Raw genomic sequence first — 19,245 nt, 5'->3', positions numbered from 1 at the left:
GTTTTTAAAAATTCTTCGCTGATTTGTTTTTTACGCAACCAATTTTGCCACGGTTCAATTTTCGAGGTATTATCATGTCCAATTCTAATGGATTTACTAACAAGAATGTAAGTAATACTCTTCAATAGCAAAATGGCAAATAGCACGACCAAAACCTTGCAAAGTTGCTTCAGAGTATACATGCAGGATAAAAAATTATATATTGACCAAATTTTCTGTTGTTGGTAAAATGTAAAATTTTCATTATAAAGCAAAGTCTCCTGTAATGAAAAATTGTTATGCCTGCTTCAGAGAAGAGCCGGAATACAAGCCTGCCCCTGAGCACGGACTTCAAGAAATTGACGTGAGAGAGTACGGGTATCAGCTTAGTACCGACACCGACATATTGTATGCATTGACGCATCCAATTCTCAACAGAGTCAGTCACATAATATTTTCTCTAGACCAATATAACCACTATCTGTAGTGCCTTTTTCCTCGAAATTTTTAAAATTCTTGGATTTTTTTTGAAAGTTTTCATTGTTCACTGAACAGTTTCTTCTTTATAAATGCATATAACGCAATAATGTCATACTCGAGCTTCAGTTATCTAAAAGATGATATTATAATAACCAAGATAAAGATATAATTGGAACACTTCCCGATTCTTGAAATATAATTAAACATTTTATGAAAGCGTCCTGCAAGGAGACCTCAAGAGGCGTTTATTATTTATGGGTGGATCATTTGAAAAAAAATAAATGTTTGTTTATTCTGTTTTTGTTTTCGAAAACATCATCATTTTAAGCCAAACAACACTGATGGCCTCACTCTGAAACGAGTAGTCAAGTTATCTAATCTTTTATCGTATAACAAGGCCTAAGACATTTACAGCATCCTTCAAACAACTGAAACTGATGGGCCGTTGTACAATTAAAATTATCTAACTCATCTATTTTGAATTCACTGATGAAAATGAAGAAATTCTTTTTTTAAACTGAAATTGGCAACTTTTGAAGGAAAAGGATGCAATCGAATGCAAAGCATGCCCTGATATTCGTAGTTGTGAGTACTATAGGCGAGTTAATAAGCAAATAGGTTAGCCGCGGAATCTTTTAGTTTGAAACAAAAACATATTCACCCAGGGCCACCTATTTGAGTTGGGACAAAGTGCAGATCAGATTCGTCTGGACCAACCAACTTTGTCGGATTTCATGACATATTTTGGATAAACAATTTGCCATCACTCGGTATTTGAGTGCATCAGCGAAACGAAAAAAAGAAATAAATAAAAACGTGGGGGCGGAGAACAGTATTAGCTTCCAATATTCACCAGTGCAACGAAAATTCTACTGAAAATCTTGAAAAATTCAGACACTTATTTGAAATAAAAAGAACGCAACAAAATGTTTGGCCAAAGTTCAAAGAAACTGTAGAAAAGCTGGAAAAAAATAATCCTTTCTAAGTTAGCAAAAGTTAGAGTACTGCTATATTTCACCGACAAATTCAACTACAAACGATAACGTTCGGTGAAGTTAGCACTCATTTCGAAGCTCATCAACAAGCAAAAATATCTCTATAGATACCGAATGCCGAATATGGATGAATAAGTCAGTCAAATATATTGCATATGCAATGGTTAAAATACAACGGTTCCTTCGTAAAACATGGATCTGAACTATGTAGAATTGCAGAAAAACCTCATTGAGGCATCAGGCAGACATTATGGCGGAAACATCAACAGTACGTATCATTTTAGTGCTGGAAAAAAAGTTGAAGAAAAATGGCTTGCGAGCGAATGATTCGATGAAATCTAGCGGTTGATCGATTCGAGTTTAGGTCAAACTCAGAGATCCACGTATCACGAAAAACGCAGCGGAAAATGGTCAAATTTTACATCGTTGGAAAAATTAATCGGTTGTGTGGGTTTCAAATTGTCAAACAAAGAAACCATAGTAGTAAAAAAAATAATCTGAAAACAAAACGGAAAGTTTTCACAAATATTCCATCGTTGACAGGATCAATCAACCGATTGATTAGATTTTTCTCCAAATTTGCAGCCACCGCGGAACACTTAAGAGTAGATGAAAAAAAACACTCTGGGTTTGAGCGGAGCTCAAATCAAGAGATAGAATTCGAAACTATGAAGAAAGTCGGAACAACAAGCAAAGCAACAGCATTTGTAATAATGCAACATCTAGAAATTTATCGCTTTGCACGCCATAACAAGATAATCGCACATATCAAAACATTTCAAGATGGCATTGAGCCGCTGTGAAATTGCAAAGCGGCCGATTTGGTTGAGAGTTGAATTCGAAGCTCATGGTGTACTCATTTTAAAAATTAAAATTTAATTTCAAGGCGGCGCTTAACAAAAAACTGTGCGGCATTTGGACAATCAACAAAATTCCCACCATTTGAAGCATATTTTGGCAGAAAATTGATTACGTTTACATTAATTACAGTAACTAGAAGTGCGTCATCAGAAGTCTGAAATCTGGCCTTTTTCCGTATATACAAACAAAAAGTTGTTACCAGCGACTGTCATGCACGTTTATGCACTGCCGGACGACGAGTCAAATTGGGAAATTTAGATGTGATAGTACATCCACTGGCAGATGTGTCATCAATTAGACAAACCCAGAGCGGAATAGTAGAAGAGAAAAGAATACTAGGGGTCCGCAAAACGCCAGTTGTTATTGCGCAGAAAAAAAATTTTTACAAAATATTTCGAATTTACCAAAGACAGATAAAGATCAGAACCGTACTTTGATTTGCTGAAAGGGGGAGGGGGTTGTTCAGGAAAAAATCGCATGCTAAATCCGGGAGAAATTGATCATATATTTGACATAACGATAAGTTTAGTTCCGAAGAGGGCAGAAGGACTGGATCAATTTAGCAATCTCTCGCCCTCTTCCCCCAATTTTTTGTTTGGGTGATCATTGTTTCGAGGTAAAAAAGTTGACTGGGTGAATTCTCTGATCTCTATGTATGCCCAATATGTATGCCCAGCAGCATCATAACATGGTATAAAACTGCGTATTTTTCTTCAAACCAAACAAGACAAGAGGGTTTAATTTGCTACTAATTTGGCCTTTTTTCACTCTGAATCTAGTTTTTGAGCTTTTATTGTGTGATTTTTGGTTCTCCGCGTCTGCGCATAGTTTTATATGGATAAAAGAATTTCAAGTGGTTGTTTTTATGAGGTGATTGCTCAATTGGTCTGAGGGACCTACTGACATAACGTTAAGGCAACCTGAACAAATACTCGTGGAAGAGCCGGGAAGTCATATCAGAACGATAGCTCATAAGATGGGTTCAGGGCAATAAAAATCCAATTGTCAGTTGAAAATTCACGGCAGAGACATCAAAAACCTCAGACCGAAGACAGGAGCAAGAGAAATGGTAGAGCCATCCATAAAAACGAAGGCAGAAAAAGCATGTTACAGCTCACAGGAAGGTAGTGCACTGAAAATGGATTTATCCCAGCAGACAAAATGGGAAAACCCGGTGACACTTTTGATTGGAGAAGAGCAGAAGAAGCGGTGGAAACAGAGCAATTGGTAGTGTGATACTCTCAGAGATATACCATATATCTAATACAAAATAACGAACCCGCTGAACAGTACGAGCCAAAAAACTATATTATCAGGCCGTTAAGAGACATAAGACCGCCCAGATTACTGAGGAAGTGTTTCTTTACCATTGCTATATGGGCGGGAGTAAAACCACTGTTGAACGCCATCACAGTCAACCTGAGAGGGCGAACGAAACGAATCGTGGATTGTGGAACCGGGGTAAACAGTTAGTCGTTCTGTAGTAGCTGGCTAGTTAATGTAGCGGACCGCCCTAGTGCTAGTACAAAGAAGAGTATAATGCCAAAAGAGATATCGAACACAAAAAAACAACGTGGAGGAGTGCATACTCTTCGACTGTGTTATAATTTTAGAGGGATCAATACATCCAAGGTGATATACAAAGATTAGACGAGGTCGTGTAAGGACATTTTTGTTGATGATTTGCATCAGTTTTAAAGCCTAAACAGACTTTCAGTGAAATTTTAAACTTACATGCGTGATTTATCTTTTACCTAAACTGAAACAGGGAACTGTCGGTAAAAAACATTATTAATTAGTAAAACGATAACTTTGATAATTAGGGAGTCCCCCCTTTGTACTTTTTGAGATATCCATATTTGTTGACTGACCCTAAGTTTTTTCTAAGTTTTTAACGCCAGTGTATACTAATTTTGAGGCGGGAGTGCCCGCCAAAAACGCATTTTTATTGTCAAGAATTTTCAAAAAGGTGCCTTAAACCGCCTTTTACCAAAAAATTAACCAAAACAGGGCCTTTTTAGTGCTTTGGGAGTGCTCGGAAGTTCACTTTGCTCGACTTAAAAAAAAGGTCGACAAAAGTTTCTAAATTATTTTGAAAATCCGCCCTCCCCTCGAGAAAATGCTAGACTCGCCCCTGCATGTATCTGAACAAAAAATGTCTTTTTGAATTCGCCCCAGCCTCTTTGGTACCTAGTGAGAAATTAGCAACCCTGTTAGTATTTTTTCAACTTTTAATCATATAAGAGTGTTGCACGTAGTAGCGAATCCCTCCTTTTGCAAAACGGAGAAAATTTTAAAAATATCCAAAATAAGCTATGATTAGCCAGACGGAAACAATGTTCTAGGCAAAGAATAAATGAAGTAAGCAAATAATCTTCCGAACAAACATGAAACAGTTTGAGAGCCATTTTTGCCTAATAAGTTAAGTATTTTTTTTTGCATTATATATTTTGGTAACAATAGCGCAGACAATCTAGAGAAATTTAAAAAAAAAGGATTTACGAGACCCATGCTTTGGAGAAACTGGATCACCGATGTTTGCCGTTGATGAAGAGGGAAGAGCAATTTGCCTGTTCGGAATTAGGACTAGCCTCGACTATGATTGTCAGTTTGACAATTTGGAATTACTTTACGGTGAATTCGGGTTTTTTGGTGGAGATACCTTTGCTTTGAGGGTCACTTTCGTTGATGACTGGATGCGGGACTATATAAATTTGAAAGGTGGTGGCGAAGTTTGATTACAATAAACAAGAAAAAATTTTCTACTCAATCGACTAGTTTTTAAATCCAGCGACGGTATCACCCAGGTTGAGATGTTAGACTTATGTATCGATCGACTCGACCGGAAACGGCTATATTTCCACCGACTCTGCGATTTTGCGGGAAGAAAATACGTAAATTGATGTAATTTTGATTCGAGGGGCTTTCGTGTAAAATTACCAAGTTTTCAACCGCAATATTTAATTTTTAATGAAAAAATTGAAGTTTATTTAACTAACTGGGCGTGTATGTAGCAGCTTTCGTAAAAAATTACCAAGTTTTCAACCGCAATATTTAATTTTTAATGAAAAAATTGAAGTTTATTTAACTAACTGAGTTACAACTTAAGGCCAAATAATACATTTTCGTCGAAATAATGCCAGTATTTATGCTGTTTTCGGACAAAAAGTCTGTTAGCATAAGCTGCAATCTGAACTTGGTTATAATTTTACAGCAAATCTCTGAGTCCAATACAATTGATTTTGATTGGAAATTTTTTATAATGAATCGAACTTTTGTTAATGGTTGATTATAGCTGTTGAAAACATCTCTAAAAACGGTCGTGATGCTTCCTCCTCCTCCTCCAATCAAAAAACGAGACGATTTATTTGAATTTTAATCAAAAAAATATAATTTTAGCAAATATTAGAAGACCACTCTTATTGAAGCCATTACCAAAACTAGCACTAACTCTTGAAACGGAATGCGGGAAATTACAGTGCCGACAAAACTTAATCTAAAACATCAATGGAGGGTTGGTTCTACTCTTTAGAAGAAATAAAAATATTTTTTCTATATAACGCTATGAAGTAATTGCTCTGAGATTTTCTGAGTAATGCCCAGATAAATCAAAAGTTCCTTTTGTATAAATTTTAGAAAAAAAAATGCTACTGTATGGGTTCTGCTTTTGAATCAAACGAAATTTTTGACAAAACTTTTCCTTAAACGGAATCGTAAGACCAGCAATTTTTAATCAAACATAAATTAGGACGTTCTTTGAAATCTGATTTTCAATAGTTTTGTTTGCGACCTTATTTGCTTACGCATGTAGCTAGCTTTCGAGCTTCAATTTTTTTCACTTGGATTTTTGTAGACATGAAAAGTGCTCTCACTCTATGATTTGCCTTTTTCCTCAGACAAAAAATTGTTTTTGAAGTCATTTTTGCTGAAACTAAGAGAAACTGCATGAAGCCATTTCAAAATACACAAAAAAAGTTATAAGTGAAGTTTTGAATATAAACTTTTAAAAGGATTTATTTTGTTTCATAGGAAGATTTTTTTATAGAAAGTAAACTTATAGACTTAAAACATATTTTAATATTAGTAAATTTGACTAATTTTGATAGATAAGCGTAGATAAATATGTCAAAAAACCGTTGCCATAAAGTTTGCTTTGCGTTGAACTAGAAACAATATTTTACTAGTTGAGAATTACAAAAAACTAGTTTCTGCAAAGACTTTTACTACTAGCTTTCTCTCGACCAAACGAAAAAATATTGACCATTTTTTTGTTATGGAGGTCAACAAAGTATTTCCTTCACAAAATGATTTCGCTTGATATCAAAGGTAATAGACAAATAGGTCAGCAAAACTTGGATTTAATGAATATGTGTTCATGTGACTGAGTAAAAAGGCTGGTTTACATGTCTGTTCTAAGCAGAAAAGCGAGAGTTGCGCTAAAAATTAGGTTATTAATACTGATTCATTGAGACAATCATTTTAAATATTTTTCAAATCGGTAGAAATTTTTGTTGGTAGTTTGTTTTTAGTATTTTGACACGTCTATTTCAGAAACCCAATCAGAAAAGCTTTGTTTAAAATTTGCACATTAATACTAAATTTATAGTACAATGTAAAAAAAACTCAGAAACATGAATATCATTATCTATGAAAACTTTCGTTTACGAATGGCGCTATTCTTTTTGCCATAGCTACACCTCAGGTTGTATCTATAACTTGCAATCAACTTAAAATAAATGATATTATTTTAAAATATTAAACGCGCTTTCACTATTCCTAACAATTAGTATTGAGTTAAAATTTAAGCTCCATACTTCGACTAACTTAAGTAACACTTAGTGAAGCAAAATTATATGAACAAAATGTTTTACTTTTCTGGAAGAGATTTCCCAAAATAAAGTTTCAACACAAGAATAGGCTATATGATACCGCTTTTTTTAAACCAATTTTGTATCACTCTTGAACATCTAAGTCTTTTTATCATCACATTCTAATCAGCATTTCAATAATAGCTTAAATCAGCACATAATTTTAACGCACATCAATGTAACTACATATATTAAATATCTAGTGCTCGTTCAATTAGGGATTTTAATGCAAAGAATCATGACTTAATTTAATAAAAATCTGTAACCAAAATTCTTTCTCATCGACCTACAAAAACTACCCTAAAGCCATTCAAATCGTAACAAACAATCATCAAAGCGCATAACTTTTTTTTAATTCAAAACACTTTTAGTCCACGATGCAAATTATTAATATAGTACTCAAGGAAACGGACAAAGTCCGGCCGTATTTTTTTGATTTCATTGACTGGCCTATTATGCTGAAAAACTTAATACAAACGTCTTAAAGCGTGGAAATATACGAAGAAAAATTTTGACTACACGAAAAGCACAGGAAAGCTCAAAAAGGTCCTTGGAAAAGTAGGAGATATATCAGTCTCAACAACTTTACGAATGGCAACGAGCTAGCGCAAATCTTTTGTTACATTTTCACCAGATTTTGCTTCTAAATAAAGCTAAAGAACAATTGACAGAAATGTCATCCTAATTCGACTCATTATTTTTCATATTATTTGCCGTGAATTGATATGGAAAAAAAACAATTGAGAAAGACAGAGTTTTCCTCTACAGACAGGGTTTTTTCTTTTTATAAGTTCTTTAAGAAGCCATCATGACCAGATCTCTGTTTAAATAATCTCTGTTTAAATCCACTGAGAATTTATAAAATTGATGGATCTCATCCAGTTGTTGTAAAAAACAGGATGAAAGGCAAAAGTGGAGGCTACAGTTTTTACATGGGAAAAAAATCTTAATTTCGAAATAATAAACTCCTTATCACCAATTGAAAGTGAGGTTTTTACCTTTACCCTAGCAGAAAAATAAACAAATTAAATGTTTGTTTTCTGAGTATAGACCGCCAAATTCTTCCCTACATAATTTTTCAAAGCGTCACGAAACTGTTTTACGCCAATTCAAGTTGTTTCATAGAAATCCAAGTATGCGTGGTGATTTCAATAGTGATACTTCCAAACGTAATGAAATTACAAGCAATCAAATAGCTTCGATTCTATTCCTCAATTTTGATTTTAATAGAGCTACAAAAGGATCAGTACATTATCAAAATTTTAATTTGATATTTGTTTATCAAACCATTTCAGACCATGTTCAACTTTGCAATAACTTTTAATTGATAATTATGGACTTCTAACTGAATCAAATTTTTCTGAAAATTCAAAAATTGAGGAGCATGTTTTTTAATGAAAATGGCTGAACTTAAGAAAGAGTGAAAAAGTATTGAAATATCTGTTCGTTTTATGCCAAGTATGCTAAAACTTTAACATTTATATATCAAAAGTCGAAATAAACATTGGATTAACCATCATGTAAAAATTTTCAACATTTTTTTTTCAACAATTGGCACTCAGCTTGCACAAAACCGAAACTTAAAAAAAGACCATTGAATTTTCCCGGCGACAAAAACCTCGGAGGTTGTGAGAGCCTTTGATCCAATGGCAAAATCAATAGGCATTATGGCATTAGTAACAGTTAATGTAACATTCACTGTCGGTAATTTCAGAACCTTAGTGCATTTTTCTAGGTACTATCCCGACCCTTAAAAAAACAAAGCTAATTCCTCCTTACAAAATGGAGACTGAAAAGAACGCAGTGATTTTGGCGAGCCAGTTTTTAAGGACAGTTTCCAAAGATTTCAAAAAAAAAAATTGATCCAAAAAACTAACCCAAAAAAAGCTTCTTATTTTCAGCACTAAAAATCATGTTTTGATGACTTGGTGAAGAATGCCGAGCTCTTAAAAAAAGTAGCCTATAAGCGGCAGACGGGATTAACATGTTTCAACGACCACACGAGTTTTTTTGATACGCTCAGTCTTGACTTACTTCTGCAGAAGGTTGTTTTGGATTTTAGGGTGTCTTTTTTAGTTTTATGAAAAGCTAACTAAAAAACAGTCATCGGTATGTGAAACTTGTTACAGATTGAAGACAAAAGTATTGAATTGTTTTTTGTGTCCCTCGTGGTTAAGTTCTACCACAGTCTAAGTTTCTATTTTTTATCAACGAAAGGCCGCGTTGCTTAAAAAATTCAGAATGTCTCCCAATTGCTGACGACACGACATTTCATATGGAAATAAAAATAACTCTCCACAGTCAACTGAATATTTGATTGCCACAAAAAATAGGTTTCGCGAAATTGGTTTAACAGTGAGTAGTAAGACACCTCGTTATTGGCGACAAATCTTTTTTGGGTTTCGAAATGGGTTTGATTACTTGTTAGTAATGATGATGTTGTAAGTTGTCTTTTGATCACATTTCAATAATAAACAAAAAATGGCTAGATTCCCCGGAATGGTTTGTATGGCCGATTTTGTTTTTTCAAAAACTTAATTGTCTTCTTTTTACATATCACATGCTAGATCAAAATTTTGCCATGAGAAAAACATCTGAAACTTTTATGCAGACATTTGTAAAAGAAATCTGCAGGAAATGCGCGAGTTTCAAAAAACAATATGAGAACCATCTGTTACAAAAGACTTCGAAATCTGCAGGGAAATTATGAAACAAAAAAATCTTAAAACGTTAGAAATTATATTTTCAGAACTGTTTAGCAAACATTAGGACCTTGAAAAGGAAATGGTTGAAAAATGAAAAATTTATTTAAAAAATTGCAATCTAAAGAATAAATAAATAACTGCATTATGGACAATGACTATCTTTAGGAAATTTTTGTAAAGAAGCCCACCTTTTCACTTGTCTTCTTGATTTATCTTTACAAAGCGAGTGGCGGTGAGCTGAAAAGCTCGTTCAGTAGCCTCTGCAGAGAAAACTTAACGCTAAATTCTCTAAAAATACGTAATTTCCAGATAATGAATGCAAAATCAACAACAAAATTACAAAGAATTGAAATGAAAGTTTAGCGTAAGTAGTAGATGTTGGAGGTGATCAGGGGAGGGGGCGTGGCTGACCCCATGTACTAAGATACGTTAAATATTTCGGGTCAGCGTCGCTGTGTATCAAGATTGGGTATAGAGTCTACAATGTATTAAGATAGGGAATACCCATGATAAATTTTGTGGTTTGTGTGATGGAATATAATGGTAAGTAAAAGGATTTTTTTTTGGAGTTTGTGTGGAAAAAACTATTTTTTTCGCAAAAATCTCGGCGCGAGTTATCTAATTGTTAAATATCACTAGTTAATTACTTGTAAATTAAGGAATGAAGTTCTTTTAATTGGGTTTTTGGTGAATAGTAAGTCAATAGTAAGAGTTTTAGAGAAAAAATTGAGATATTTTTTTCGAAGTTTTTTCGAAAACTTTCAAAACGCGATAAGATTTGCTATAATTTGACCTATTAACTAATTTATTAGATGATTTTATTGTTTGAAAAGATTCCTTGAAAGAAATCTGAAACCCACTGAAACTTCAAAAAAGTCAAATTTATGAGAAAACAATTTAATTATAAAGAAAGTATCTAAATTACTGCATCGTATAGTAAATTTACTGCCATAATTTACACTTTTAAATCATAAAACTACAATTCTCTATATATTACTTATAAAATTCAAAACATGCACATCATGAATATTCAAGTTTGTCTGGTGGAATTTAAAAAGAAGAAAGGCTGAATAAATTGCGTGAGTTCCATACAAATTATTAGTTTTTTGTAGCTTTCGAGGAACCATTCGCCGATAATTTTTTGTTAGAATTTAATAAGCTGTTCATTTTCGACCCAAAGAGTCAGCAAAGTAGTAAGTTTTGTCCAATTGAGCTATCATGATCCAATGCTCCCCTCTATCATTGCTCGGAGCCGAGTTAACAATTGCAAAAGAATATTTTGTTAGTTGAGGTACTTTATCAAAGGGGTAAGATCCCATGTACTTGAACGTGAGTTCAGGAATTATTTCAAAAATTTGCAGAAGTGAAAAAATATCCATCTTTGCAATTTTTGACTGGTTTACATCTAAAACAAAGAAATAGATAGTTTGATATTGTAATTTAGTGTAAAAAAAATAAAGTTTTGACTTACACGCGTTTAGTTACTGAATCAACAAAGTTCGTGAACTAGACAAAGGTTTTCGAACACTGCTTTACAGTCTAGGTTGAGGAAATTGCTTGGGTTTTCAGCTTAACAGCATTCTTTATCTGCTTTTTCTGGAGATTTAGGTCTGAAAAAAAAACAAATAGATAGGACAGAGGCAATAATAAAGAAAAGTCTTAAAAAGTTACAAAATTTTTTATAGGAACCTTAAAACTCTAAAAATTTAAACATTTTAGGCAACTGTTCGGAATTGGTAAATTTGAAAATTTGCTAGTCTTTCTCCCAAGACTATCACTTCCGTTACTTGCTCCAAGGTAAACTGGAAAAAATTCTAACTTCCAGCCTTCTCCACTAAAATCTGGATAAAGCAACTATTCAGCTGCATCCTGCAATGAAGTCAAGTCAAAAACTAGAATATAGTGATTTTGAAAATCTTCTATAGGAAGAGCTGGGAAATCTTTGTTGAACTGCATTGTTTTCAATGTTGTAACATAAGGACAACAAGGAGAAGTTGTATCTATTGAAACAATTGCTCTTCCACCCCGAATAATTCTAAGCTCTCTTAAACGAAATTGTTGATAGCTGAAAGGTTTTTTTCAAGAAAAGATCCTGCAACAGCTGAATTTGTATTCATTGCAACAGCTATTCTTCTTATTGGGGCGTTATTGAATAGATTTTCTTGTATGAATTGGTGTTGACGAGATGGAATGATAAAGGTTCTTGCTATAGTTTCCATGTAATCGTATTGAGCAGGTTCTCTTTCCAGATTCCATTGCAAGTTTTGATGATTAGGTTCAGCAACTAAAATTCTTCTAGTAAACAGCAAAAAATCAACAATTTTCAGACTGACATTTGGATTATCAGATACATGTAAAAATTATGTCTAGCTCGAATTAGTTTAATTCGAACTTCGGTATTTGGTAGCAACAATTTTTCGCAAGTAAACAAATCAATGGAAAGTCTCCCATAGAGTGAAAAAATTATCCCCGTTCCTGAGGAATGCTCTATCTGTGAACAGATGCATATCAAATGCATCAGGAAATTCTACAAAACTGTATCCATGACAAGTAAGTATTCCTTTATTACTCACTGCTGAGGAGTTGAATTGGTTCGATATTTGTGCCTTATGATGATATAATCCATTAGCGTTGTAATTCATTCTTTTGTTAAAACAAACTTAACAGTTGGAAAATAGAGAATGTAGTAGATTGTTTACATAAATTAAGTAAGTTTGTGGTTTCTCATCTGAATCTTCCTCCGGTTTTGCTTTATGTTCTGCTTTTTCTTTTTTGAAAGCATCAAACAATCTTTCTTTGAATAATTGAAGCTTTAAACTAAGATGGGTATCACGCAAATCCGAGTAGAGGTTACGATCGGTTTCAAATTCAAACTCAATACTGCTTTCATCCAGAGAAGTACTGGGGAATCCTTCTTGTGTGTGAGATGACATAATTGTTTCCAGAACTGGGACTTTATCAAAGATCTCCAATGAAGAATTTGTAAAATCCCCGTACCGAAAAGGATTTTGGTTTACACTCATTTTATCTTGTCAAAAACGTCTTTGCGAGAGCGACGGTTTTTCGATCTACTTTTTTGAGAAATGACTCTTCTTGTTCTACGCTTGTATTATTTTTTTCCACCTCCCAATTGTTTCCGAACTGTTTTTGTTCCCACATTTTTTGCAAATGTTTTGAGTTTTTTACGTCCACTAACTTTTTCCCGAATCTCTGGAGCACCGATTTCAAAAAAAAATCCGCCCCAATCTATTTCGCAGCTGGGACTATATATTTTTTAATGAAGGGGATTGTAGTTCTCCCAAGATTTCGTGAAAGAGCTCCTAAACCTCTTCCACGTTGTCTTGCATGTCCTCGAAAAATAGAGAAGTCAGCTGAATTTGAGCAACTATTTTGTATGAAGTTTAAATCAAAAATGATTATTCGAAACCTTGCGGAACAAGAGAACAACTCCAGTAATTCCTACGGACACAAAAGGATTTTTTTCGCCGGTACTAACTCTTAGTTCTATCTTGATACTATGGAAAGAATTTTCCAATAGTTTTTTAAACTCTAAACTTTAAACTGTAAAATATAACTCCACTTTTTACTTTGGAGATGAATGGAAAACAACGCAATAAGGTAGTTTTTTATCACCGACTATGTTGTGTTCTATAATATCACTTTATGTCATCAAAGAATGTATTTTTATAATGTCGTAAGAATACTGAAGATAATTTGGTCGTTTAATTTTCATTTTAAGCCCTGTTTGATTTTGCTCTAAATCAAAACCGAAAATGTGACTCAAGTCAGAACCTTGAACAATAAACACTGATTGGTTCTCAGGTAAATGAACGGCAACGTTTTGAGTAATTTCATCTACTGATACATAGAATCCGTTATATTCAAGTGCTTGAGCACCTAGACGTTCTTGAATTTTGTTGTTCATGGCTACAACTATATCAACAATATTTGAATACAATCCTGGTTCAGTATGCATCTGAACAATCTTACTTTTCTCCTCAGAACTTCTTCTACCATCTACGAATGTAAATTTTCCCTCTGTAACATTTTGGTACAAAGACGGGTATGATATTTCTGAAATAGCAAACCTCCCATTCTCTTTTCAAAAGAAATTGATCGGGTAAAAAGTTTGTAAAGGAACTAAGATTATGATTCGGATAACATTTAAAAGAAGCGTTGGAAAATACCTAAATGGTAAAAGAGTCCATGACAGCTGATCGATAAAAATTTAGTTCAAAAAATTATTTACCTTCAATCTGAACATTTCTCAGTTCTTTTTCATAAAACTTTCCCAGAATATCTTCGTTGTCGTGATCTTTAATGATGTATGTAGGAGGCTTTTTAGCAAATAATGCTGAAATTTCAAAAATTGTGATTTGTATCTTTTCGGAACAGAATATCATGCTTTGAAAATCTCACTCTGTCTCCAACTTTGAATTTTAGTGTCTTATACCTTGTTAGAGGTTTATTGTACAGAATTGAGAGGTGACAATTCTAATGATGTGACAATTCATTGTAGACACAAATTGCGGCAACTTGTGAATGAATTTTTCACCATGATCTTCTATGTAGCGGTAAAAAATGTCTTTTAATGATTGAAAGGCTCTCTCTGCAAATGCAGCTTTTGTTTCACTCATGTCGAGTAAACTTCAATTATTTTTTCCTAGCAAATTTTTTGGAAAGTTCCCCCATATTCTGTTCCTTTATCAACCCAAAGCACTCAGGCGTGTTTTTTTTTTGAGAAAATATTTTTTTGAAAGCTTGCAAATTGTTATACTTTCTTTGTTGACAATCCGCTTGCTTTACTCAAGTTTCGCACAGAACTGTACACAGCTCTACACCTAGAAGACAATCTGTTCAGACTTACCTTTTCAGATTTCGAAAAGGATAAAAGTTCCACTGTCTTTCGCTTTCGCATTCGTGTTGATAACAAGTTTAGGTGGAATTTGAGTTGCTTCCAAAATGGTAAGGTAAATATCGGGAAAGTCGGTATTTTTTCGCTTTAGTGCACACACAGTGTCTACAATTAATTCTTTTGTGTCTCGATTACCTAATATGATATTTTCTGACTGACTTAGTCTAATTCTAGGAGAATTCAAAATTAAATCAATAAGGTGCTTTTTGTTACTCGTTTTCAACTTTTCATTTACAGCACTGTATATAGAATCGAAATCTTTTGGCACAATCTTTTCTTTTTCTTGCTTTTGTTCCATTTTTTTCTTTTGGAAGTGTATTTTGTGATTGATAAATTGAGTAGGGAATTAGAACAAACTGATCCATACTATGTCAATTGTTTAATGACAAAAGGAGTGATAACAGGTTTTAATTATAAACCTTTTGGCGAGCTTAGAAAAATTCTCCTTTTAGGAAGTGAAGTTCTTCTTCGTGTGAGTTCTGATATTTTTCTTCGATAATTTATTACGTCTTTTTTTTCGGAGATCCTTTAGCTCGCTTCGTAGCAAAATTACTAGACATTCGCTGAGGAATTGTATGAAATTTTTTGGACAATGGAGTATGAATTGTTTTTGAAGTTTTTGGGAAGATGTTTGAAATATTGGTAGTATAGAGACATATTGTATGCTCATTTTCAAAAACTTAGTTTCTGTTCCTGCTGGTAGATAAAACTTTGATGAAACTGAACCACTGTTTGTACAATATCTTAGCGAATCAACTGTTTTTGGACTGAAATCAAAGAGTAAATGACCATAAGAAGTAGATGTTGCATCTTGATACCACTCTTTCAATTGTGATCCTAGAATTAATTGTTGACTTAAGGTATTGATTTGTAAAACATCTCTCGGTGACTTCATTAAGATTATATCTTTGAGTAACAACTCAACATCTCTTCCCAATTTGCTTTGATGAAACAAGTTATGCTTAATACATATTGTATTCAGTCCCCTGTGTCTTCCAGCAGTAGCAACTTTTACAAACTGCTTAGAATTTGAAATTTCTTCAGAGTCATCAAATATTAACAGGTATTTTGTTCCATTATTGGGAAGGTTGTCAATCAGTTCAAAGCCAACTCCTTCGATAAATTTATTGCTTTTTTTGCATATGTCCATAAAAAGCTTGATAATGTTGATAAAATAAGAAACAAATTGTCAAATTTGGGTTGAAATGAAACAATTTTTAAGTAATAAAAAAAAGATCCGATGATCCAGATCCAATCGGTCTAAATAGCGAAATAAAAATTCGTTCTTTGTTAGAAGTTCTTTTATTCATAGTTTTGGAGAAGGTAAAAATATAACCGACTGTACTTGATAAAAATGCTACCCGAACTTTTGTTTCTTCACATGTAGTGAATCATATTATTCGAACGATTGCACATGCTAGTATTAAAACTATGACAAAAAAGTGGCACATAAAAACTATAAGAGATCTATTACACGTACGTCCAAAAGACTATTAACCTATTTTATTCTCCTCATCAAAAACAAAATTTCTTGAATTCAATTGCTAGTCAAAATCATCACCCATCTCAACTTTGAAATGAAAAAATTGATAATGATTAACAATTAAATTTCAAAAACACGATAATACAAAAGTATTTACATTTTTTACAATTTATTAACAAATAACGAGTCCAGATTCCGTATGCAAATGCTTTTCTTTCTGCAATCGAATTCTGAACGTTTTGGACATGCATAGTCATCCAAGTTTGTAACCTTTGTTTCCAAAATTTCTGACAGACTTTTTAATATCCTTTTGCAAAAAACTCCGTTTCTGGAACTTTTAATCTTTTCAATATTTTTTCAATGTCAGTATATTTTTCATGGCCACTGTTCCAAGTGATTCCTTTAAGATGCTTCATACACAAAGCAGACTGAGATGTAGGTTTTTGGGAGGAAGAAAGAAATATCCCACAGTTTGTCCATTTTTATAAAATCCTAATTCTTTCACTATTTTGTTTTCAATACACTCAATATCCAAAACAACTAGACTCATTCTGTTAACTGTTTTCTCTGGAGTTTTTTGGTTAAAATGATTAACAATCAAACGATGCATATAATGATGCAGCAAATATTTTAACATAAAAACAGAAAAAAAATCCAATTACGTGACCAAGGAAACAAGAACCTGGAAATCTAGGTAAAACATAACAAAAACCAGGTCCCTTATAAGTAGTAGATTTCACAGATCCAAATGCATCAAGTAAAATTGCATGAAGTCTGAAAAGCATTCCATACAGGAAATTTCTTATCCAATTAGACCCTCAAAAGGAAATTTTTGGTCCATTTTTTTTCAAATTTTTGTTTGGGTCCAAAACAATACAGGTACAAAGAAAGTAATTTTTTTTGTATATGATGAAAAGTCATGCTAAATCAAATCAAAGTTACTGAGAGTTTCAATCAATTTCTAAACGTACATTTTCTAGTGTGCATTCGTCAAAAATGATACAAACTTTTTGAATGTTTAAACCGAGGGGATAAAATCAACCAGTTTATCATACTCTTCTTTTTTCAAGTGTTTCCTTTACTACGATACTCTATAAGATCTATTTTTTTTAATAACTGAACGATAACTTAATGAAATTTTTCGTCTTCCGTTATGCAAAGTCCACTCAATATGAGAAATTTCTGATTCTCTATCCATATCTTGCAGTTTTAGTATTTTTTGTGATACCAAAACTGTTAGTGAAATTTTCTGGGAATTTTCTTGTAATGCGATATGAAAAACACCCAATTTACTTTGAAGCCGTCAAACTCAAACTGCTCAGCTCAAAGAAATTTTAAAAAAAGATTCAAGAAGATGAATATTTAAATTAAATGACTATAATAACATCACTCAACAAAATTATTGAACCTTACAGTTCCCAAAAAACACAAAATCTCCCAAGAACTGGTCGATCTCTTTGAAATATTTCAAAGTATCGTTGACATAGGCAACTTGCTTCAAGACTTCGTTCTCCTTTGCAGTGAAGGGTCGAATCTTAATGTAGGTGGCTTGTTCACTCTGTACTTCTTGATTGTGACAAACAATCTTCTCTTCTTGTATGTTGCTACATCATACACCGCATCACAGATCGCAAAATCCTGCTCCATGGTTGAGTTTTTGGTAGAATAGGGTTCCAATACAGGAACGAGTGAAAGGTTTTCAGCATCGTGAGTAACAGTATTCCGTTTTGCTGATGTCCCTTCTTCTTCTTTTTCACAAAGATAGACTTGCTGGATTTTTTGATTTGTCCCGATTCATTTTTCTTTAGCAATTGGCAGCTAGTTTCAAAGGAAATTTTATCGGTGTAAGGTTTTGGGGACCAAGAAAATCTCCCAATTCTTTTTTGGTTGTTAGCAAATTCAAAATAGTTAGGAAGGATATCTTTTCATGAATACATTTTGATTTGAGACTCAGAGCCAACTGATCAGTAGTAGATACTTCAAAATAATGATATTTGTAAATATATAGAAACTAGGAAAAGTAGATGACTCACTGTACAGTTCAAATAAAGTATTATTACCTTTTATGGAATAATGAGTAGGTGATGATCCAAATATGGAACTGTGATGGAACTACTATATAACTACTTCGATGGAACTAATATATAAGCAATTCATTGTAGATAAAACTGATTTTCAACAAGTAATCGGTGATGGCATCTGCTTTGTGTCAAGCATATCCCACTTTCTATTCGGACTACAATGCAAAATCTCTTTTTATCTCTGTCTCAGAAAACGTTTATGAAAATTTCATTGTCACCCAAGACTGCTGTATCTAACCATTCATCATTCTGCCAAGTGGAAAATTGCAAAATTCCCTTAGTAATAATCGGATTATCACATCAAATCACCGATCAGTTTTTGCAAAGATTAGATAAAAATCATTTCACTTACCAAAGTTGTTGACTGTTTCCGAAATTACTTCATCAAGAGGCGAAGTTTTCAATCAATTGAATTGGGCAGTCGAACACAATTTGAAATGTAGAATACTGGAAAAATTATCCAGTTTTGCAAAGAAACTCCTGCTGCGAAAAAAGTTCGAAAGATATTATCTCAGTTCTGATCAGAAGCTTGCGTCCACTCAGACTCTTGGATCAGCTTTTTTGAAAGGATTCGAAAAATTCAAAACTCAAAGTATGAGACTGATTTGTTGAAAATTGGTGATTGTTTCATTCATGGTTTTGGTACTGTAAATAGAGAGCGTATTAATTTTTCTATTAGTTGAATAGTTTAACATTTGCTTATATAAATCTTGTCAAAATTGATTATATTAAAAATCAAAAGTTTTTCAACGAATAAATTTGTAATTTTCAACACGAGTGCAAAAATTACCTCAGAGTTTTTTTGCCCGTTGCAAATTTAGATTCAATTTTTTCAACTAGTTTGCAAAAATTTAACTTTCTTACAGGATGCAAATTTT

This window comes from Symsagittifera roscoffensis, chromosome 10, assembly GCF_963678635.1.
Source record: "Symsagittifera roscoffensis chromosome 10, txSymRosc1.1, whole genome shotgun sequence".
NCBI classification, from domain to species: domain Eukaryota; kingdom Metazoa; phylum Xenacoelomorpha; order Acoela; family Convolutidae; genus Symsagittifera; species Symsagittifera roscoffensis.
This window is presented reverse-complemented; position numbering follows the sequence as displayed.